The 23646-nt window shown below is 37.9% G+C and overlaps 1 protein-coding gene across 16 annotated transcripts in view; it reads right to left on the reverse strand.

Annotated features, from left to right (window-relative positions):
- Positions 1-23646, reverse strand: part of RAPGEF4 (Rap guanine nucleotide exchange factor 4) — a 310512-nt gene that overhangs the window by 165795 nt on the left and 121071 nt on the right. For 2 of the 16 annotated variants that reach the window (XM_073218689.1, XM_073218688.1), the window contains exon 1: positions 21101-21561. The exons of the other annotated variants lie outside the window; for them this stretch is intronic. The gene's annotated coding sequence lies outside the window, so the exon portion shown is untranslated. Of the gene's footprint in view, positions 1-21100; positions 21562-23646 lie in introns of those variants that run through there. 16 annotated transcript variants of the gene reach the window in all.

The raw sequence follows: 23646 nt of genomic DNA on the forward strand, positions 1-23646 counted from the left end.
CATATAAATAATTTCTGTACAATGTGTGCTTATGGAAGTTAAGACCCTGGTGTCAAGGCAGATGCAGTGGCATGCCTGGTGGTTAGGAGCCTAGAGAAGGGCTTTTCATAGAGCCTGGGCTCTAATGAAACTAATAATTGCCCTGCCCCTTGAGCCTCTGTAAGCTTCACTGATTCTAAGTACACCAAAGCTCTAGAGGCAGCAGGTAGGGATATGGACATATCTATCCATATGTCTATCCATATTTATTGACAGTCCTAGTCAGCAGGTGGGCATGAGACCCTCAGCTCTCTTCAGCCTGCAAGTAAGCAACTGCCTTGGCCAGCTCTGTATGATGCCTGATTATCTGCAGGTTATGCAGGTATGTTTCCTAAAAACTACATGGAAAAAACCTCTCTCCTGACTCATCATATAAATAGACCAACCGCTACAAAAAGAAAATAAGAAAAACTTCCATTCCACCCACATTTGGTTTCCTGAACAGTCTCTTTGGGAAACAACTCAGTGTACTTTTCCCAGAAAACATAGTTGCAACTTTCCTATTTTTATATATGTTTATGAATTACAAATAATACATTCGCCCTGTAAAAAAAATCAAAGGATCAGAAATATGCAGAGTAAAAAGTAACAGTCCCACTTCAGCTCCTCACCTCAATCCCTCTCCTCTCTCTACTGTTAACAGTTTGGTATATATTATTTCAGAACATTTACCTACATATCTAAGTAACTACATAGATCTGTGACTTTAGGTTTACTTTGAAAAATAAATGGAATTGTACCAGTATTTATTGTCTTGCAGTTATCTGTTTTTGAATTAACAATGTGGCCTGGAGATCTTTCCATATCACTATATACAGACCTCCCTTAGCTTTTGAAATAGCTGTATAGTATTTCAAGTTTTAGATGAATTACAATTTAATTTAATTTTATTTAAATTAAATTATAATTTAATTCACTGATGGACATTTAGGGTTTCCCCAATGATTTTCTTTTACAAACAATACTGACAAGACAACCCTTATACATGTATCTTTGTGAACATGTACAAGTATTTCTGAAGGATAGATATCTAGACCTTAGAAATGTTTGTCCCAAATGCTGTGTGTATTTAAGTTTTTTTAGATTCTAGCAAGTCAGCTAGCAAATGTGATTCATATTTGTACCCACACATATAGATGAGAATACCTATTTTCCCACAGCCTCTTTACCATAGGATATTTATTAATTATTCCCATTTTTACTAATCTGATGGGTAAAGTGGGCACATCTAATGGTTTTACTGCATGTTTTTCTGATTACCAGTGATATTTATATATTTATTGGCCATTTATATTTCTTCTTTTGTGAATTACCAGTACATACTGTTTGCCTATTTTTCTAGCTTGTGGCCATTCCTTGTTGATTGATAAGATGCCTGACTTTTTTATTTTAGAGGAAAATTTAATGTGTAAGACTTCTCCTCCAGGGGATGCAAACCTTGGATGTCATCACAGGCATAATTACACCACAGTCTAGAAAGCTGCCATGTAGCCTAGCTGTAGTTTTAGTCCTTCTTGGAAATAAACAGACTAGACTAGTCCCTCACAGCTGGTGCACAGAGAATCCTTGTGGATATAAGCTCATGTGGACATCAGAATGTCTTGATATAAAGAAAAAGGTGAGAATGTGAGTGGGCCCATTAGCAACCATGCATCATCACTTTGTGGATGAGTGGGGACAAAGGGAAAAGAAAATGATGTGGAGAGGAAATCTTGTCGACAGGCAAGGAGGCTGGGAGGGAAGGACCTAGAAAAGAATGATGGAGGGAGATAGCCTTAGTGTCATTTGCCCATCTCTAGCCCAGTTTACCACCTCTCTAACCCTATGCTTTGCTTTTCACACAAGGTAGTGCAAAATTAATTCACTTAAAGTGCAGATTCTAATGCAAAAAGCACCAACTTCAGTAATTTGTTAACAGATTGAAAGCCTCGACTCCCACAGCCAATTAGTAATGCTAGCTGAGTCATGGAGGGGTCACAGACAAAGTTTCTGAGTCTATTTGACTCTATTCTTAGGAATCATCTCAGAGCAAAAGAAAAAAAAATAATAATGTTTATTCATAGTGTAGATTTTAGTATGTTTGGCATCATACAGCACCATCTTTCAACAGGTAGGAGATTCACTGCTCTCCCAAGGCAGAAGGTCCCTTCTATCTAATGGTGTCCAGGGTTGTAAGAGCAGGTACTGAAGGAACGGCTTCAGACCCGCACTTGGCTGGGTGTTTCCCAGGGTGCAGGAAGAGAGGGCAGAAGGGAAATGTCTTTAATCTGAGAAGGTGGTCCAGGGTGTGTAGGAGGGTTGGGTCCCGTTGGTGCCATAGCCCAGCAAGGTGAAAGAACTTGGAAGAACAAGGCTTGGCAGAAACAGGGAGCAGTTTGTGGTCCAGGTCTGGGACCGGATTTTAAACTCTTCTTTAAACTCAGTGGTAACAACAGGAAGGCCTTTATTTAAACTATTGCATTTGTACAAATTTTAGTTAATGCTGAATGTTTCCATATTATTGTTGAATAAGGAAAGAAAGGGTAGCAGCTAAAAGAACACAGAGGAAAGACTTGGAACTGGTCTGATATTTTCTACAAATACAGTCTCAACACTATGCCAAGGTTGTAACAAATGGATAACAGCTGAGATGTCTTGGTTTCCAAAGTATCCTCTAATACATTATCTTATATTTTAATTGTAATCTTAAATGCATATGTATGTACATATACAGTGGCATCTCTCTGAACCAAGGTTTCAGTAGGAAACATGAGAATATTCAAGACAAGATCAAAATAGGATGAGTCTTGAAAGGGTTCTTAGGAATCTCCCAATGCCTAGTCTTGAATATCAGCCATCTCTCTTTGGTCTGGCTATATTGAGGAAGCAACCCAAGACACTTTATATTCACTGTGAAAAAATTATTGGACTTTGTGTTCAATGATTTACACTCTATCCTCTAAAGCAGCATCTTCAATTAAAGATCCCGATTACCTTGCCTGAGCTGGGGGTGTTTTACAACAATCAATTGCATTTGACTAATGCACCCAAGTAACTGGCATTCAATAAATGTGTTCCAGTCAGTCTAACCTGTTCCCAGCAGAGAGCTTGAGTGAGATGGGATTTGCAACACCACTGCTGCTTGCAAAGCTGGAAGGGAAAGCAGGTATTTGCTCAGCTTTTAATCCTCTCAGACAAGATTTTTAAAACACAACGTCTAACTTGTGGCAAAGGGAGGGCATGTTTGATGAAACAATGGCTTTTACGTGCTTGAGCCAGACAGTATGATTGCATCAGAACCCCCACAAATATTAAATCACAGATCATGAATATACGTAACTAGGGCTTGGAAACTAGGCTCTGCAGTGGCTTGAAAACTCCTTAACCACGAAGTTATAAATTATAAACATAGGCATAACAATGCTGTGAAGATTGCTCACCAGAAGTCAGTCAGTCATATATTTAGAAAAGGGATAATAGTATTGCATATATACGCCCCGGAAGAGCTTTGGTAACAAGTACTAAAAGTACTAGTAAAAATCATTAACAACAGATGCATTTGACAGAAACAAGAAGGCTGAAACAGCATGAAAATCTATACATCAAAGATACACAGTTGACTCTGGTAGAGAATGAAGCAAATTTGGAAATTGAGATACAAGTTAGAAACCAAATATAGGTACTTCGATTATCCAGTTTTCTCAGAAACTGGATTTATTTTAGACAGAGAAGTTCCATTACCTTTTAATATGACATCAAAAGCACGTAAAGTACCCTGAGAAGAATGATGGACCCAGCATTAGAAGACTTGACCTGGGCTCTGCTACTTCCTTGCTGTGTGATTTGAAACAAGTTGCTTACTTCTCTTACCCTCCATTTCTTTATTCATAAAATCATAAGTAAAACAATAATCAACTGCCACCCAGCACTACTGGATGAATCAACCATGTAAGAGTAAACTGGAAAGTGTCTCGCAGAATATCTTCCCAATGAATGTTTTTTGGATGTGAAGGACTTTTCTTGCTTAGTTTTAGTATATATTTGCATAGGATGGACATTTGCTTATTTCAATAATGCTGTCATATCAAAATATTGTTATAACTCCCCTTAAGAATGGCTTTTGGTGCCAAAAGCAATCAGTCTCCTCCTTTTGCCAAAATGTATACTATCCCTGTTCTTGAGGTCTAGAAAATGGGGACTTTATTTCCATTTTACAGTGCAAAGTCCAGGCACAGAGGGATTAAGCGGTCTGCTCAAGGATATAAAACAGGTCAGAAGCTGAGATAAATCATCTAGATTTTGTGCTTTGCCCTCCACTGCACTCCACCTAACCCTGGGCTCTGTGAGGCATTTCTCTTGAGTTCTTGTAAAGAAATTTCCTATGATTGCCACATTTCACTTGAGTCGACTCTCTCACTGGCGGACAGCATGTCAATCCCATCAAAATACTCTGCTGAGAGCCTCTACACCTCAGAAATCAGGGAAAATGGAAGGCAGGTGAGTTCACAAGTTTCCCTTTTGAGCAACATCTGAATCCATTCCGAAGTCACCTGAATAAGAAAGTCTTATTCATGCTTCGCATTCCTGCCTGATTAGGGTTCCAGATATGATACAGTCTAGTTTGACAATTATGGAGCCTTGTAAGAAGTAGCTGTCTCCTTTTTTCCTCCTAGAAAATATATGTGATTCTCTGTGAATTAAAAGAAGTGGGTCACTAGAAAAGCCACATTTAAGTAGGTATCTGAATCTTAAAGTAGGCAAGTGGTATTTATTTTTCTTAATTCTAATAGAAATAAATATACAAATTTTATACCAAATTTAAAAATTGAGCTAAATGTCCTTCAGCTCTTTTCAAGACATTTAAAAAGTTTTGATCAAAACCTAAATATTCTCAAGCTGCTGATTCCACTAGTATAACCCCTAGTCTACATTCAGTTAAATGACTTTTCATAGGATTTTTTGATAAATTTTAATCTTAACTTATAGCTCAAATAAAATCATAAAGTCATCTTAGGAATAATAAACAGGCATAAAGATAAATAATCTCACCCAGCTAATATCCATGTGGACAGCAGCAGATTGCTAGTGGTAGTCATGGTCATTTTAAATTATTTCACAGCAACTGGAATGAGCCATTACCACCGAGAATTCAGTATATGAGTTCCAAAGTTTTGTTACTGAAGCCATAGCCCCATCTTGGGGCTTGTCTGTAAGGTTGTGGCCTCTCAGAAATGGGAATAGGAAAACAAATCCTGACATAAACCAATACAGACCACAGCTGCTTAGGAGGGATAAAAAGCTTAAAGATTGAGCTGGTACATTTTTCTCCTTCCCATGAAGCATAAAAGTCTCCACAGATTTAATTAGATGCTCATTTCAAAGAAGACATTATGGGATAACTTCTCTAAACTGGGAATTGGCTGGTGCATAAGACATAAATATATCATATACATACATATGGATTATAGTAGAGTGTATGGGGTCCTCATGTAAAATGTATTCCTCCTATGGGTGACCACACTATGGGGACCATAAAAAAGGCTTGAAAAGCAGTACAGTGGGGTACCCCAATCCTTCTAACTGGGTGAGCTGCAGGTCAAAGCAGAAGTAACTGCACAGTGGTGACAATAACAGAAGAAGCAAGGGATGGAGGGAAGGAAGTAGGACTGAGGAATGAGGAGGTGACTCAGGATTGCTCCTAGTCTGGGCTGTTCATTTTGAGCTGAACACTCCCTGGAAACAAGGCACTTACCTCTGCGGTGTCCCCAAATATGAAGAACCCATGAGTTCCGCTGCATTGCCTCCAGAAAAGGTGTCAGTAATAGTATCTGCAGCTCACATGAAAAGACTTTTTATGGTATGTACATTTCATATTATACATTGTGAGAGCTCAGACTTCCTGACTTCAATTTAGATATCAGATACAATCCCTGCCCTCCATACGTCTATGTCAAACTGAGCAGACAAATAAATGCCCACTTAATAAGAGAAATATAACTGTATTTGGCCAAATATATGAAACTGCCATTTTTGTAGCTTAAAAGTGGTTGAATAAGTGGTCAATCCAACAAGAGGATATAACCATTATAAATATCTATGCACCCAACATGGACCACCTATATATGTGAAACAAATACTAAGAGAATAGAAAGGGGAAATAGAATGCAATGTATTCATTCTAGAAGACTTCAACACCCCACTCACTCCAAAGGACAGATCAACCAGACAGAAAATAAGTAAGGAGACAGAGGCATTGAAGAACACATTAGAACAGATGGACCTAACAGATATTTACAGAACTCTATACCCCAAAACAGCAGGATACACATTCTTCTCAAGTGCACATGGAACATTTTCTAGAATAGATTATATACTATGTCACAAAAAGAGGCTCAGTAAATTCAAAAAGATTGAAATTGTACCAACCAGCTTCTCAGACCACAAAGGTATGAAACTAGAAATAAATTACACAAAGAAAATGAAAAAGCCCAAAAACATATGGAGAATTAACAACATGTTCCTAAATAACCAATGGATCAATAACCAAATAAAAATAGAGATCAAGCAATATATGGAGACAAATGACAACAATAATTCAACACCGCAAAAATCTGTGGGACACAGCAAAGGCCATGCTAAGAGGAAAGTATATTGCAATACAGGCCTACCTCAGGAAAGAAGAACAATCCCATATGAACATGTAAAAACTCACAATTAACGAAACTAGAAAAAGAAGAGCAAATGAGGCCCAAAGTTAGTATAAAGATTAAAGCATAAATAAATAAAATCAAGAATAAAACAATTGAAAAAAATCAATGAAAGCAGGAGCCGATTCTTTAAGAAAATAAACAAGTTAAATAAACCGCTAGTCAGCCTTATCAAGAAAAAAAAGTCCAGATACATAAACAGAATAAAAAATAAGAAAGGAAAAATCACTACAGACACCACAGAAATATAAAGAATTATCAGAAAATACTATGAAAACTTATACACTAACAAACTGGATAACCTAGAAGAAATGGACAACTTTCTAGAAAAATACAACCTTCCAACGCTGACCCAGAAAGAAACAGAAAATCTGAACAGACCAATTACCAGCAATGAAATTGAACTGCTAATCAAAATACTACCTAAGAACAAAACCCCTGAACCAGATGGCTTCACTGCTGAATGTTATCAAACATTTAGTGAAGACCTAACACCAGTTCTCCTTAAAGTTTTCCAAAAAGCAGAACAGGAGGGAACACTTCCAAACTCATTGTATGAGGCCAGCATCACCCTAATACCAAAACCAGGCAAAGACACTACAAAAAAAGAAAATTATACACAATGTCCCTGATGAATATGTATGCAAACATACTCAACAAAATATTAGCAAACTGAATTCAAAAATATATCAAAAAGATCATCCAACATGGTCAAGTAGGATTTATTCCAGGGATGCAAGGATGGTACGACATTCAAAAATCCATCAACATCATCCACTACATCAACAAAAAGAAGGACAAAAACCACATGAGCATCTCCATAGATGCTGAAAAAGCTTCTGAAAAAATTCAACATCCATTCATGATATAAACTCTCAACAAAATGGGTGTAGAGGGCAAGAACCTCAACATAATAAAGGCCATATATGACAAACCCACAGCCAACATTATACTTAACAGTTAGAAGCTGAAAGCTTTTCCTTATAATTGGAAACAAGACAAGGATGCCCACTCTCCCTACTTCTATTCAACATAGTTCTGGAGGTGCTAGCCAAGGCAATCAGACAATACAAAGAAATAAAAGGCATTCAGATTGGCAAGGAAGAAGTTAAACTTGCAAATGACATGATATTGTATATAAAAAACTCTAAAGAATCCACATCAAAACTACTAGATCTAATATCTGAATTCAGCAAAAAGGCAGGATACAAAATTAATACACAGAAATCTGTGGCATTCTGGTACACTAACGATGAAGTAGTAGAGAGAGAAATCAGGAAAACAATTGCATTCATAGTTGCATCAAAAAGAATAAAATACCTAGGAATAAATCTAACCAAGGAAGTGAAAGACCTATGCTCTGAAAACTACAAGACACTCATGAGAGAAATTAAAGAAGATACCAATAAATGGAAACACATCTCATGCTAATGGATAGAAAGAATTAATTTTGTCAAAATGGCCATCCTGCCTAAAGCAATCTACAGATTCAATGCAATTCCTATCAAAATAGCAATAGCATTCTTCAATGAACTAGAGCAAATAGTTCTAAAATTCATATGGAACCACAAAAGACCCCAAATAGCCAAAGTAGTCCTGAGAATGAAGAATAAAGCTGGGGGGATTACGCTCCCCAACTTCAAGCTCTACTACAAAACTGCAGTAATCAAGACAATTTGGTACTTGCACAAGAACAGACCCATAGATCAATGGAACAGACCAGAGAGCCCAGATATAAACCCAAGCACATGTGGTCAATTAATATATGATAAAGGAGCCACAGACATACAATGGGGAAATGACAGCCTCTTCAACAACTGGTGTTGGCAAAACTGGACAGCTACATGTAAGAGAATGAAACTGGATTATTGTCTAACCCCATACACAAAAGTAAAAGTAAACCTGAAATGGAAAGACCTGAATATAAGTCATGAAACCATAAAACTCTTATAAGACAACATAGGCAAAAATCTCTTGAATATAAACATGAGCAACCTTTTCCTGAATGCATTTCCTTGAGCAAGGGAAACAAAAGCAAAAATGAACACATAGGACTAAATCAAACTAAAAACCTTCTGTTCAAACAATATCCATATTATAGGGGTACCAGAAGAAGAAGAGAGAGAAAAAGGGATAGAAAGTATCTTTGAAGAAACAATTGCTGAAAACTTCCCCAAACTGGGGGAGGAAATAATCGAACAGACCACGGAAATACACAGAATTCCCAACAGAAAGGACTCAAGGAGGACAACACCAAGACACATAATAATTAAAATGGCAAAGATCAAGGACAAGGAAAGAGTTTTAAAGGCAGCTAGAGAGAAAAAGGTCACCTATAAAGGAAAACCCATCAGGCTATCATCAGACTTCTCGACAGAAACCATACAGGCCAGAAGAGAATGGCATGATATATTTAATGCAATGAAACAGAAGGGCCTTGAACCAAGAATACTGTATCCAGCACGATTATCATTTAAATATGATGGAGGGATTAAACAATTCCCAGACAAGCAAAAGTTGAGAGAATTTGCCTCCCACAAACCACCTCTACAGGGTATTTTAGAGGGACTGTTCTAGACGGGGGCACTCCTAAAACTAAACAGATGTCACCAGAGAAACTCAAATCACAGCAAAGGAAGCAGACCAACCAAATACTAACTAAAGGCAAAAAAATAAAATCAACTACCCACTAAAAGCAGTTAAAGGAAACACGAAAGAGCACAGAATAAAACAACCAACATATAAAGAATGAAGGAGGAGGAATAGGAAGGGAGAGAAGAAAAGAATCTCCAGACAGTGTATATAACAGCTCAATAAGCAAGCTAAGTTAGGCAGTAAGATACTAAAGAGGCTAACCTTGAACCTTTGGTAACCACGAATCTAAAGCCTGCAATGGCAATAAGTATATCTTTCAATAGTCACCCTAAATGTAAATGGACTGAATGCACCAATCAAAAGACAAAGAGTAATAGAATGGATAAAAAAGCAAGACTCATCTGTATGCTGCTTACAAGAAACTCACCTCAAACCCAAAGACATGCACAGACTAAAAGTCAAGGGATGGATAAACATATTTCAGGCAAACAACAGTGAGAAGAAAACAGGGGTTGCAGTACTAATATCAGACAAAATAGACTTCAAAACAAAGAAAGTAACAAGAGATAAAGAAGGACACTACATAATGATAAAGGGCTCAGTCCAGCAAGAGGATATAACCATTCTAAATATATATGCACCCAACACAGGAGCACCAGCATATGTGAAACAAATACTAACAGAACTAAAGGGGGAAATAAAATACAATGCATTCATTTTAGGAGACTTCAACACGCCACTCACCCCAAAGGACAGATCCACCAGACAGAAAATAAGTAAGGACACAGAGGCACTGTACAACAGAGTAGAACAGATGGACCTAATAGACATCTATAGAACTCTTCATTCAAAAGCAACAGGATATACATTCTTCTCAAGTGCACATGGACCATTCTCCAGAATAGACCACATACTAGCTCACAAAAAGAGCCTCAGTAAATTCCAAAATATTGAAATTCTACCAACCAACTTTTCAGACCACAAAGGTATAAAACTAGAAATAAATTCTACAAAGAAAACAAAAAGGCTCACAAACACATGGAGGCTTAACAACATGCTCCTAAATAATCAATGGATCAATGAACAAATCAAAATAGAGAAAAAAAAACAAAAAACCTTCTGTTCAGCATAGGACTCCATCAGCAGAACAAAAAGGCATCCTACAATATGGGAGAATATATTTGTAAACATCATATCCAACAAGTGGTTAACATCCAAAGTATATAAAGAACTCACATGCCTCAACAACCGAAAAGACGAAGAACAACAAATGCTGGTGAGGATGCAGAGAAAGGGGAACCCTCCTACACTGCTGGTGGGAATGTAAGCTAATTCAACCATTGTGGAAAATAGTATGGAGTTTCCTCAAAAACTAAAAACAGAAATATCATTTGACCTGGGAATTCCACTCGTAGGAATTTACTCAAAGAATACAAGTTCTGAGATTCAAAAAGACATATGCACCCCTATGTTTATCGCAGCACTATTTACTGTGCTCATCAGTAGATGAATGGATATAGATGTGGTACATATAGACAATGGAATACCATTCAGCCATAAGAAAGAAACAAATTCTACCATCTGCAACAACATGGGTGGAGCTGGAGGGTATTATGCTCAGTGAAATAATCCAGGCAGAGAAAGACAAATACCAAATGATTACCTTCATTTGTGGAGTATAACAAGGAAGCATAACTGAGGGAACAAAACAGCAGTAGACTCACAAACTCCAAGAAGGGACTAGCAATTACCAAAGGGGAGGGGTGTAGGAGGATGGGTGGGGAGAGAGGGAGAAGGGGATTGAGAGGTATCATGATTGGTACACATGGTGTGGGAGGGATCATGGGGAAGACAGTGTAGCACAGAGAAGGCAAATAATGACTCTGTGGCATCTTACTACACTGATGGACAGTGACTACCATGGGGTATGTGGGGGCACTCAATAATATGGGTGAATATTTTCCATGTGAAACCTTCATAAGAGTGTATAGCAATAATACCTTAATAAAAAATAAGTGGTTGAATAAACAGCAATTTTGTATGGTGTAACTTAATAAAAATCACCAAATGCAGTGAGGGGCCAAATGGGCTTAGAGATGGGGCTGACAACCTAAGGATCGTATCCAGTTGCTCTGTGTCTGTGCCCAACCCATGTTCCACACACAGCTGCATGCGTGAAGTACAGTGAAATATCAGAAACTAACTTTTTGTGATTTTCAATACACAAAATTTAGCATTAACTCTATTCAAGATTTAGGACTTCTTTTGCTTTCTACTGTTTTCCCCAAAGTATACAAGTATAAAATTAACCACAGGTAAAGAACTTTTAACAAAAAGATTTTCAATATTTTCATTTGAGAGGTTTAAAATAATACATATTATGTTTTTTCTTTCTAAAAACTTGAAACAGCTCATCACTATTCAACAAGAACACAATACCTAAGAATTTGTCAAGGCCTTGGGTTTTTTTTTTTTTTACATGATTAACTTTCTATTTGGATAGAACTTGTTTATGAAGAACTTTCCCGTGTTAATCTTATTTAGGTTCCCTAAAAACCCTGTGAGGTAAGGATTAGTATTCATACTTTACAGAAAAGGAAATGAATCATTCTAGAGATTCACTTAGAATGGAGGAATGTCAGTTTTGTTTTGTTTTTTAACTTAACCTTTGGCTTCTTGTTTTTTTGTTGATTAACTTAACCTTTGGCTTCTGATTAAGAACCTTGTTGGCTTCAGATTCTGGACACAAATATTTATTAAGCAGCCACAAGATGCCAGGCCTTTGATTGGATGTTTTTCCTTGCATTACTTTTCATCTTTTGGCAAACACTTTAGCAGGAAGTCAAGCTTTTCTAAAGTGTGCAAACTTAAGAGTAATGATATTCAACTGTATTGAAAGTAAATACCCATGCTTTTAGAAGAAAATTACCTATGAGCTGTTCTTCTTCCTTAAGCTACTCTAAGCTCTTTCACATGTCCTACAAGTTAAAGAATGAGTAACAAGGATGAGATCTAGGTTGTGCCACTTAAGTGTCATGTAGCCACAAGTTGAAGAAGCACTTTGGGGACTTTAAAAACCAAGGATCCAAAACCTCCTGTTCCTTCTTTGTCCATGATTCAGCTGAAGAAAAAATTCTGTTTCCACGAAAGCTATGGACAATATAAACTGACAATATTGAGTTCTTGTGTTAGTAACAATGCCTTTGAAGAGGCTTTCTTGGGTGTACACTTTACCATCATCAGGTGCCGGAGACCAAAAGGGCCCACACCCACAAGATGGCGGATTTCCTGCTTCTTTTCCGGGTTTGCTATTCCCGCCAGTGCCCACCGAGACCCAATCACCCTTGTACACATTCCTGCTAGCACCACCTGGTGACCAATCATCTTCCGACCCTCCCCTTCCTTGCTGATCGGTATAAATTAAGCCTGCTGCAAATAAACTGCGCCAGCTTGATCAGACACCCTGTCTTGCTGGTCGTTCTTTGTGTCCCTTGCTTGTTCATTTCTGCAGGCGTCTCCGGCTACACTCCACGTTAATCCCGCGGGTCGGGACAATCAGGGATCTGTCTTACTCACTGCTCTAAAGATTGTGCCCAGAATGTCTGGCATACAGTAGGAGTCAATGAATGGACGCACATAAATGAATGAATAATTTAAGAAACACAGGGTAGATCTGAAGTCAGTCCCTTCAAGACTGAGGGATATCTCAAAGAACAAAGATGCCATGCCATTCCTCACACCTGAAAGAAATTAGTTGGCTAATACTATGTGGGTAAAACTGCAGTATTTCTTCAATCCCTCACCTGGCCTTAGTGCATCTCCATATCAGTGGGTGTTTCCAAGGGGTGGAGAGAGGTAGTCCATCTCCATGTCAACAGGTAATTACAAGGGGAAGCTAGGGTATATCTGGGCCAGAGAGGTTGGGTTGGGTCCCTTTTTGCAACAGGGCAGCTAGAGACATGGGTGAGCAGAAGTGGGCGACTGCTTATAAGCAATAAATGGGTTTCTCCCACTTTATTTCTCCCTTAACTGATTTCAGTTTCAAAGGTAATTTACCCTGGGCTGGGAAAATATTTTCCCCCTGGAGTTACATACTATTAGCTAGGAACACTGTGTCTGTTAGGCCTCAAGAGTGACAAAATAAATTAAGGATCTTAGGTTTATGCTACTAGTTATGGTTAATTAAAGACAGGATAATGTGTTTCTGTCTTGTTCAAACTTAAGACCAGCTTTCAACTGTTGATGAACTTGAACAAAATGGTTCTCCAATTTCTGAACAAACCTCAAAAACCCCTGTGAAGGATCACAGTTAGTTCTAAAGGCAAAATGACAGATGTGAATGATTATAGCATTGTTCAGGTCTCTGGAAGAATTGCCATCTTTACCAGAGGTCTCGAATAAGCTGAATACCACAGGACTCATTTTGCAACCTTGCTAAATAAATTTTGCAGAAACAATAAGTGGCGGAGACAAGTTGCTTGTCTTTGTAGCTTAACATGCCACTCTGCCTCAGAGAGACCTGAGGCTGCTGATGGATCTGCCTTGACACTAGTATTTTGCCTTGACACCAGGTCAACAGACCTTTCCTTCTGCAGTGCTCCAAAGATGACTTAATAGGAACTCCACCATTGAATATTAGAATTAAAGTTTCTTTTTTTAAGACTTTAAAGCACTTCCCATGTTCTCCTTTTAGAAGAGAAAAGAACTCTAGAAGCCCACTTAGTTAAGATGAAGCTAGAACTATAACTTTATCCTTGAATTAACAGGAAGGGTCAGCTTCAGGCAAATAGCTGCCTATGGTGTTTGGATCTCTGCAAGAGGCACACCTTTAAAGAGGGCATAAGCGCAACTAAAAGGAGAGAATCATACCATGGCTCTTCCCCTGCTCCCAAAGTTCCTTTCCCTCTGCCTGCCCTTCTACGTTTTCTCTTATTAAAACTTAGAATGAAAAAGTAGAGATGGTATGTGCTAATACGATTATTATGCAGTCTGTTTTAATTGCACAAAATGAAATACAGAAGCACTGGATGTCAAACCAAATTTAGAGTTCTCTGTGAATTGCAAATGAACCTGAAGCAAAGTCTTTCTTCAGTTAAGCATTATTATTAAGGATATGAGTTGTGTGAATAATATTGATCAAAACATTTAATTCATGCTTTTATTATTTCATAGATTGATTACTGGGATGCCTGTTTTGTTAGGTGGTTCAATAATCTGTTCATTGATTCCAATCTGTTCAAAATGCAATTGCATGCCTGGAGGATAAGAGACCAACAACTGAAGTATGTCACACCTTCTCCAGTTTCTCCGTTATTGATTAACAGTTAAAATTTGGATTAATTTAGGTATGACATGATTTGAATTTATAAAACATATTCAACTTTCTTTTTGTCATGAAAGTTCAAATATATTCTGTATTTTCAACAAAAATGGGCTTAAAAATGTTAAATAAGCAATGTAAAAATTTATTTTTCTGATCCAAATCACTAGACTTCTTCCATGTCACCTGAAACCTTTCCAAAATGTAGTTAGAGTTCAAAGGTTTAAAACAAGTTCTTAAATGTTACCCCTTTACCTTTATAGATTGGCTTAGATGAACATTAGTCTCTGCCTATTTGAGCAGGATTAAACTGGATAATACCAATAGATTAAGTTCTTTCTCTTCTACCGCAATTTAATATGGAGACCCACCACAAAGCCATATCCTCAGTCATAAACTCATCTTACTTATGAAGTACTGAAAATTTAGAATCTTCTGATCATTTCTGAATTTAAAGTGATATAGATCCATTTCAGATGATGAGAAAACTATTTAGATAAGGAAAGGGCTGTTTTCTTGGGTCTTCCAGTTGAGGTTCAAGAATCTTTTCTCTTGGATGGTTCCTTGGACCACAAGGAAAACCAACTCATTTCCCTTTTACTTACCAGTGTAGATTTAAATATTAAAGAGTTTGTAACTTTTTGCCTCTATGATATTCTGCCCCCTCCCCCTGCATTGCCTTAGGATCATTCAAGCACCCCAAAAACACAAAAGACCAGAAAGAGACAAAATAGCCAAATGAGTGTCTAAACAGATTTTCTTTTTAAATCCAAAGCACAAGAGATGAAAGCATTTCTTATTTTAATAACCAGTTTGGGGACAGACAAGCCTTTTTAGTTCAAATCTTTGGGTTACTCAGAAAGACAAATTCCATGAAGTTTATACTATAAAAAATAGACTTAGAAAGACTGTAAGAAGATTTCAGAGTTAGTGTTTCAGCCTCAAAAGAGAGCAGTACCACAAAACTGATGATGGTGGTGGAATATGTTTGAGGGAGATGTTTTGGGAGAGAAGCACAATTCAGCAACTTATTGGTACGTGTCAGAGAAAGAGGCCCACCCTCTGACTGCCACATCCTGAGGTCAAATCTTGGTTGAGTATGGAGGGACCTCCAAGCAGAAATCGGTGTCTTACTTCCTGAGGTGAGGACTGGTGTGACACAAGCATGGGAAGTCCATATCATCGAGTACATGGAACCTTCCCCTATTCCTCCTCAAGTCAGAAAAGAACAGTGCCCCTGAGTATCATCTATATTTTAATAGTTGTAAAGAAAGATAAATCCGCAGAGACCAAGACATAGGAAAGCACAAAGAAGCTACAGGAAAGCTGTTTCAAGAAAAGGCTGACCTATAATGTCAACTGCGGTAGAAAAAGCAAGGAATGAGAACCTCCTTTCACATTCAGAACAAACAGGCAGTGGATGACTTTAGCTAGAGGATTTTCATGAAGTGTTTAGAGTAGAATTTAAATAATAGTGGGTTAAGGCATGTTTCAGAAGGGAGGAAATAAATCCCAAAAATGTAGGCAATCCCTTTAAGAAGTTTGGCTATAAAAGGGGAGAAAAATGTCAGAGAGTAGATGAAACAGTATGTGGGGAAGATGAAGGTTTTGTTTTGTCTTATTTTTAAGACTGGAGTAGCTGCAACCCTGATGAGGAGGACCTGATGCGGAGGATCCACTAGAGATAAAGAGGTAAAAGATACGGACATAGAGGAAACTGTGCATAAAGCAAGCACCCCAAGAAGATGGCAGTGAATGGGGTACAGAACAAAGGTGGAGGAATTAGGAGAGGAAAATCTATTTTAACCTGAGAAAAGATGGAATGAATAGAAACGGACAATTTAAAAATACATACATATTAAATTACCAATATTTGCAATACCTTCCTCATCTCACTCAGAAAAAGGATAATTTGCTTGCTGAATTATCTGACTTGTGCTAAAGTCAAGGGTGCAAGGAAAATGACAGACACCAAGATAGACTAGTTGCTCTACCTATGAAGGGATGAGAGAAGACAGACAGGAGAAAGAAGATGAGGTGAATTAGTGTGGGGGCAGGGGAGGAGGCAGAGAAGGAGGAGAGAGGTACAGAATACAGATCTTCTTTTGACTTGTGATGGGGTTACGTCCCGACAAACCCATCATTAGTTGAAAATACAATAGGTTGAAAATGCATTTAGTACACCTAACCTACTGAACATCACAATTTAGATTCGCCCACCTTAAACATGCTCAGAACACTTACATTAGTCTACAGCTAGCTGGACAAAATCACTTAACACACAGCCTATTTTATAATAAAGTATTGAATATCTCATGTAATGTATTGAATATTATACTGGAAGTGGGGAAAAAATGGTTGTTCAATGTATTGGTTATTTACCCTCATATTCTGAGGCTGAATGGGGGCAACAGCTTGATCCAGGAACAGATCAAAATCCAAAATTTCTACTGAATGCATATCACTTTCATACCATCATAAAGTCAAAAGCTCACAGTTCAAACTATCATACATTGGGGACTGTCTATAAATTGATAGCTGCCATGAGGAAAGATGTGTAGTAACAATTTTTAGGAAATCTGGCTAAGTGTTCTGAGATTAGCTCCCTCTTTTGGTTTTGGTTGATTTCTCAAGGAACTTTCAGTAACAACCTCCCTTGTCTCTTAATATTTGTGGGCAAAATTGTAGTATTTCCAGAATATCTCGCCTGGCTTTAGTTCATCTGCATATCAACAGGGCATCCCTCAGGGGTGGAGGAAGTGCTCATCTCCATACCAAGGGGGTAATTACCTGGGCGACTGAGGGCTTATCTGAACCTGAGAGGTGAAGGGGAGGGCTGATTTGCTGCTGCTGGAGCAGAAAAGAGAAACGGCTCCGGACTGCAGTTTGTAAGCAATAAACGGGTTTTAAACTTTATGTCTCCCTTTGACTGATTTCGGTTTTAGAGGTATTTTGCCCCAGCATTTCCTCTCCCTGGAGTTACAGTATTTTAAGGCAAATATATGTGATTTCTGCAGTGAGTTGATTAGACTTTTGAAAAATAGCCCAAACCCATTACAATGTTGTTCTGATAAGGATTTGCAAATGAGCTTTTGGGCCACACCTATACGCCAGTTGGGAGTTTGGGATAGTTTGGACTCCTGTTTGAATTTCCTGAAAAATCACAATGAGTTATTTAAGGAATAACAGTGGTCAAGCTTTCTGACAAGTCATAATGAATGGCTATGTCCTGAAAGGTCGACCGGCCGCCTTTGGCTCTCATCTCCGCTTTAAACCAAGCTATTTTGAGAATTTCTATTCCTCATGCTCTTTTTCATCCCAATCCTTACACTATTTGTATTCCCTCAGTGGCATTTTTTAACTCAGGAAAGCTTAAATAAGTTCCAAGATTGCAGAAGAGCCTTATTATTTGGTGATTGTCCGGGAAAAACTCCAAAGATAGATTTGCCATTATAAGCAAATCCTTTGAATTCTCACTCCATTGTCAGCAATAGTCCTATATTATTGGCTTATCATTGATTTTTTTCTTTCCCTTACATAAGTTAACTAGACACTCCAATATCCTCTTCTCTCTTATGTTTCCGTAGTTTATAAGCCCCTGAAGGGCTATATCACACACACACACACACACACACACACACACGCACGCACATACACACATCACACCTTGCCATTGTCACAAATCCATAATCTTTTGCCTCAGCATCATGACTAGCTCTTTATAATCTTCATTCTTGTTCCTCACTGTGCTTTATATAATTAACTGCCATATTCTGCCAATTTTTCCCTTTAAAACATATTTCAGATTCATTCATTTCTCCAAATTTCTGTCTGTCTCAGGTCATATTTTGTTACATCCTTCCAGCCAACTTTGCTCTCACCCTTACTTATTATCTCCCCATTCCTACCCCCTACCCCACCACACACTCAATCCATATGGTAAATTATCCTGCTTACACCCTGTGAGGGTAGGAAAGTACCTCCTGCGCTTTTAGGCACATTTCTTTGAAGTCTCACCATCCTGCCTGATGCATCTTACTTTCTTCACTTCACAAATGGGGAAACTGACTTTCCCAGAAATTGGGTATTTTGTCCAAAATCACCCAGCTTGTAAGTGTTCAAGCCACTAACCCTCAAATCTGAAGAGTCTTCTGTGTTGTAACAGGAAAATAAATCATTTGCCTAACAAAGACTTGATATTTAATCTCTTCAACGTCAAGGAAGTAGGCAGACTTGCTATCATTACCATATCAAGGCCAAGAGTTTTCAAGGGATGGGAGTTATACAAAAGAAGTATAAATCCAAGTGTTTGCTCTCAGAAAGTAGCTGGTTAAAGTATGTATCTAGAAAATACTAGATACATAATATATGCTAAATAAATACCTGCTCAAGCCAGGACCAAGAAATGGAAGAAAAGTCCTTCCTATGCTCTCATTTTGGTTTGCCACTAATTGCAGTTTAATCATAGGATGCTTCTTAATATAAAATACTCTCTCTGACACTTCTTCCTGACCCATTCCCAAAGAATATCAGAACAATGTTAGGAAAAAAGGCGTTGTGATTACTGGGCTTCCTTCCAACCCACAGGCCTATTTATTTTTTTCCTAACTACAAGATAATCATTGTTGGATATTATTATGGAATTCTTCCATATGTCCTTTACTTAGGACAGTGATGATCCAATGCAGCCTTTTAATGTACTCTGGTCTCCTGCCAGTTCACCTCATTCTACAACTTTGTCATTGGTTTTTATTTTTCTGATTCTTCAGACTTCCCATTTCCTTATCAATACATCATTTGGCCACTGCTGCTATTGACGACACACCTCTGCAAAGACTCCTTAGGAAGGTTCTTTTTTGCTTGCAGCAGGCTCATTTAAAACAAGTTCTTGCTACGTTCATCATTTTGGCAAACAAGGACAAGTTCAAGGAAATTAGAGGCCAAACTTGACAGAGCACTGGGTGCAGCTGCTGGCCCAGCTGTGCAATGATTCTCAACTGGTCCATTACCTCCAAAACTCAACTATTCAGCACAGCCTTCCCTAGGCCAGCACTCCTGTCGGTCTAATATATTTGGCAACAGCCATTATTTCAGAAATGAATGCTCATGTGTATTTATAGCAAATCGCATGCTTGCTCTATCAACAATTAAGGAGATTAGGATTCAGCAGACACATTCCTCTAATTAGGACAAGACGGAAGACATAGTATATAGAATGCTGCAGTTTGGTCAAGGTTTCATCTTCCCTAAACCAGACTGCCATGCTGCTTTTCATCAGTCAAACATCCACTCTCTTTAAGGCCACCCAGCACCCCATGTGTCTGTCTTCTGGAGTTCTCAATCAGGGGATTCTCTTTTGCAACACTTCCTCCCTCCCTCAAACCATGCTATCGTCTCATTGGGCTGTTTTAAGGCTCGTTTTGAAATAACATATGAACAGCACCATGTGACCACTCATTTCACTCGGTTACACCCTTCTCCTGGAGTCTCAGAGAATGTTATATGCTCACAATTATGTAGTCTCTCCTCTGAATAATAGCCCGAACCCAGTGTCTGGGCCATAAATTCCATCTTGCCTTGCGCTTGCCCATGCATTATTTAAGCAATCTTCTCAGGAAGCCGGCATGAGAATCTCCCTCAGAGTAACAATCAGCAGGTGCTTCACTTTCTCACTGTTCTAACAGGAAATGTAAGGGTATTTAAGTTCCACCCATTCGTAGTCTCCATAATGAAATATGATAATCTAATTTAGTAAAAATAAGCTGTGAAATCAGAGATTTGAGGCAAAAACTTTAAGGATGCAATTCAGACGAGCAATCAATGCTATTCAGTTTTGTATCATCTCAGCTTTTTCTCCCTGTGCAGACGCCTAAGTGATGCTAAATTAAATAATTGTCAAATTTTAAAACTGCTGGAAATTACCATCTGTACTTAATTTTGGAATATAAAAAGGTCCATAGAAAACACCCTTTATGATTATTTTGTCTAATAACAGATATGAAACAATACAAACACCCCATTAATAAATATAACACATTTCGAGCAGTGTGGTTTACATATGCAAACACAGTTTTTCAAAACAAAAGACCACAGGAGGAGTGAAATGCTGGGTTACCAATATATTTTTTTAAATGAATGGCAAAATAACTGAGTTTTTAGTTTAAAATCCACCCCACTAGCCCTCACCTCCCCACAAAACAAAACAAAAAAACAAAACTCACCCACAGGCTTCCTATAGACAGTAAGGATAACCACCACTTTTCACATTTCTTTCCTGGATGAACACTTAGCTAAACTGTCCTCTGTTAAGAACTTTTTTAGGTTGATATTACAGGCATACAAAATGAAGTCTACAACTGTAAATAAACATGCCTGAAGCTTCCATGAAAACACAGGAGAAACAAGCTCCCTGCGTGGGAACACACTGCTAAATAGGTGGATAAAACAAGCTGAAACTTACACCCGACACTTCTCCCAGGTCCAGCACGGCTGTAGCCCTAACAGTATATTCTAGTTTTTTTAATCCATGTTCTGCTCTTCTCACTGATGGGGATACTCAGGCACATGGTCAAGTTGCAATCAGCTTCTCCCTCAGTGATGTATGAGAGCTGGGCTGATTTATCTTGTCTTTCTGCAGCATATTAGCGCTAATGTTTCTGCGTATGCATCCTACCTTTCTTTAGCCGTAGCCCCGGCGTTATCATTGGTGATCTAAATTAAAGAGCCAGGGAACAGAGCAGGGCTGTTGTCCCCTTCCCCTCCCGTTTTCCATGAAACAATTGCCAGGCAGTCATTCCCGGACAAGGATTCTACTGTTTATTCTATTGAGCCTCCCCTTCAGCATCCCATTGAGACTGGAAGTCAGCCGCAAAAGGATAGGTCCAGCGAGACTTTCTCAGTTCAAAGGTCTATTTATGATTTATTCTTCAAAACAGTACAGATGGCTTTAAGAAATACTAGAAAGAGCCGTCATCTGCCAGTTTTCAGCAAAGAATACAGAGCTGACACTATTCATAAAAACAGGGTAACTAGATCCTCTACTTACTGCCCTCAGTGCAGTGCACCTTTTGGTGCCTTTTTTTTTTTTTCTCTGAGAAATCTCTTCCTTTCTCCACCAGTGTTTGTTTTACATATGCATAATTTAACGTTAATTTTAATGAGGAATACGAATGCTGTGATTTGGCATGTTGCATCCGAGAAGCATAAAATCTTATAAAAACTGGGGGGAAATCAAACATCATTAATGTAGTAACCTTCCATCAGCAGACAGCAGTTGAAGCAGGAAAGAAAGCTAAGTTTAATTCAGGACTTGTCATTCACTTCTTTGAGACACATTTAAAATCTCCTCAATCTCCACACTTTGGGAAGAGGAAACATCAGAGTTCACTTCCATATGAAAGTTTTTAGTATCTTAAAAATTCTGCTGTCATAGTAGCATCATATGCCTTTAACTCAGATTTCCAGTGATTACTGAAATAATATTAGGTTTGGTTTCTCATTTTAAGCAACGTTTTTAAGAGTTTTTAACAAAACTTTAAACTTAAGCAACAGAATATGGTGGATAATAAAGCATAAGTTTCATCACTATTTTTATATATTTTTGTTAAGAGAAAACATAATTGTTCTCATAATTTTAAACTTGCAAATTATGATTTTAATTCTACTTTTTAAAAGTAATACATTATGACATCCATTTCCATACAGGCATAAAATTTACACTTGCCATTTTTAGTAGCTTTATCATATTCGATTATCTAATTCTTTGATATTTGCGTTGCTTCAATTTTTCATTATAAAAATCAAATGCCTCTTATTAGAAATGCAAAATACATTCCAGGCCTTTGGCTGTCCCCCCCAACCCACTCCCCCAAAAATTGAATCTCAACCTTCTGCTTCTCTTTTTTTAGCATTGCAGTTGGGTGATATAATACTCAGCAGGGCTACGTAAAGACTATCCAGGGTATCAGTTTTTCTAGATTGTATCCATGGCTAAATTTTAAACATTCATATTAATTTCTACACTCTAGAACTTGGTTATTCTGAAATGTTCCACAAACATCCAGAATAATTATTTTAAAATTTTAATCTGGGCTTGCCACTTACCTACTTAAAATTCTGTATAGCTTCCCATTATTCTTAGGAAGAAAGCCAAAATCTTTATCATGGTCTTCAAGGACTCGGTTTTATTTCACTCGGAACATAAGCCCACCTTTCCAGAACTGACTGGCTGGGATTCAGAACCATCAATCAATCAAGCATTGAACCCTTATTCTCTACTAGCCAGTCAGCTTGAGTATGATTTGAGAACTGGTATGGGATACTGAGAGAATTCCAAAAGCAAATACATAGGTCTTTCCCTTTGGTTTGAAAGTAATATACATGAATAAAATTTTACTACAAAGCAACTATGACAAAATCAATATGAAGCAAGCCAGACTTGAAAATGCAAAGCAGAGATAAAATCAAAGAGTATGAGGATAAGATGAAATGAATCATCTGATGAACATTAACTAAAACTGACTAGAAGAGACAAAGGAAGACAAGGAGCCAACTCTAAAGCAAGAACTGCTCGAGCTTGGTCCCACTGCTATGCTTCCAAGGTCTGTGGTTCATGCCAGCTACATTAATCTTAGACTTCCATTTCTAAAGTCAACTATCTCATAATTGTGGTAATGCTTATTCAATAAACAATTCTTATATGTTATATTACATTACTGTTGATATTACTTTTCCTCAAGAGCTGTCTTTATTTTAAGCACTAAAAGAACCACATGATAAGCATCACCAGTTTCTGCAAAAGATGTCCCAACTAGCCCAACAATGCAGGACCCATTGAAAATAAGGGATTTTGTATAACTAAAGATCTACTTTGCAGTTAACCAAGAACAACACATCCTTTAATGTAACTTGTATGTAAATGATACATAAAATAATGTAAACACCCAAAGACATGTGAAATATCCACTGAGTAATGAGATCTTGAGACTGATCCAGTGCATAAGGAAT

This window comes from Manis javanica, chromosome 12 (genome assembly GCF_040802235.1).
Source record: "Manis javanica isolate MJ-LG chromosome 12, MJ_LKY, whole genome shotgun sequence".
In the NCBI taxonomy this organism is placed as follows: domain Eukaryota; kingdom Metazoa; phylum Chordata; class Mammalia; order Pholidota; family Manidae; genus Manis; species Manis javanica.